This window comes from Octopus bimaculoides, chromosome 2, assembly GCF_046866305.1.
Source record: "Octopus bimaculoides isolate indiv1 chromosome 2, ASM4686630v1, whole genome shotgun sequence".
NCBI classification, from domain to species: Eukaryota; Metazoa; Mollusca; class Cephalopoda; order Octopoda; family Octopodidae; genus Octopus; species Octopus bimaculoides.
The window spans coordinates 64136890-64138916 of NC_142929.1; positions in this window are offsets into that span (position 1 = coordinate 64136890).

Sequence of the window (2027 nt, forward strand, 5' to 3'; positions counted from 1 at the left end):
GATCTATTAGGAAAGTAATCGTTAAAAAGATTGGGACTAGGAAGCGATCTGTAAATAAAGTGAACTGGTCGTGTAAAATGACATTATGACATCGTGCGTGAAATAAATATCGTCATGCATGGACAAATCCCCTATAAAAGACATAAGAAGATCACGAAGATAGGAGAAGGGGGTTGTGTCTCTTGCTCTGCATCTACAACCTCCTTTGACTAATTAATTCATCTGATATAAAATCAGGAAATCATAATTATGGACATAGATGCGATGATTATGTGAGGTACAATGCAATGATTATGTGAAGTACAATGTTGGGCATTGATCAAAATGACAGAGTATGCCGATTAATTACTGGTTTAGGTCAAATCCTACGGCAACCGGTTTCTTTGATTATACCTTTCTCTAACTAACGCATCGTCTTGTAGTGTGGTAAGAAATCATTCTTGTTGTATGGATGGGAGGATCTATTTTGTGATAATAAAAATCTCTTGCGGTATAAATTCAAATCGTTCAGGATCGACTTTATATTTCATCTTTACAGGATAAATCAAATATATTCTAACCCTATACCGATATAATGACGGTTCCCTCCTACAAGATGCATAGCCTTATGTCTATCTAATACATCGTTATCAATATTACTGTAATTAACTACAATATGTGGCAGAATCTATAGGGAGACTACAAAAGTCATGAAAGAATTTAGTTACATCTCTCGAGTTTAAATATAGTCAGGGTCGACAGGGAAGTACAGCTAAGTTTCTAATTAATTGTTGTAAGCAACAGAAGTACTGTTAAAACAAACACGAATATTTGCGGTTGCTGTTCTGCGATGTGACAGAGAGCAGCATTCTGTTCACGCACAGGAGTGGCTGTGTGTAAGTAGCTGCTTACCGACCACATAGTTTCCGGTTCAGTCCCACTGATAGACGGAAACTGAAAGAAGCCCATTGTGTGTGTGTGTGTGTGTGTGTGAGTGTATGTGTATGTATGTGTGCCCAACATCACTTGATTGTCTATTTGTTTTTTGTTTTTTTTTCTTTTTGTCTTCTCGTTAAACTCTCCTTCGTCGTTTTCGACAGTAGAGTCCGTCTTTCAGTTTACGTTTACCAAATCCACACAGACGACTTTGGTCGGCCCAGGGATATAGAAGACACCAGTCAAATGTAATACGCAGTTTGACTGAATTCGGAACCATGTGATTGGGAAACAAGTTTCTTACCACACAACCACGCCTGCGCCTATGCCAATTTCTTTCGACTTCATCCCTTCCGTCTTCCATTGTTTAAACGCCTGTTTGAGCATCTTTAAATTGTGGCCTTGTGGCAAGGTCAAAGACAGATTCTATTGCTTCCAAGAATGATATAAATGGCATATAATTTCATTTCAATTTTTTATAGATATATAACCTTGTAAAATTCCCAGTCTTTATTTTGTTATTCGTTTTCCTTTAGATTGATTGATTGATAACTTCAGAACCTGCAATTTGCTTGTGACACATTTCGGATCGGAAACATCCTGTCAGATCAAACCAGTGTGTTGTGTGATGATAGGAAACTGAGTATCATAGGGTCCGATGTTGTTCCGATTACTCTTTTTCATATATTGATAACTCATTTGTCGACAATTCCTACAACGCCTATTCATATTTATATGATGTCCTCTTTCACCACTCTCACAGCTGAGCACCTAAAGATTAAACCCAATGGAACCTAGGCATCCTGCCCACAATGCACTGATTTTATTAATACTAGAAAAATTATTTTGCACCGAAATCGTGTTTGTCTTGTTTATTTCAATGATATATCGCAGTTACTACATATATCAAGAAAATACTATTGTACCTTATACACACTCTTCTATATGAACGACACACAACAGGAACCTTCAAAGAGTGCACGAATGCTCGGTGCCATGTGTGCTGAGTTATCACTTGCCAATCTGACATCCTCAACAGTGCAAACATTGCACTACAAAAACAGACCTTCCTCTTTTAGAACCAGGAAATACTTTAGTCCCCAACAACTAGA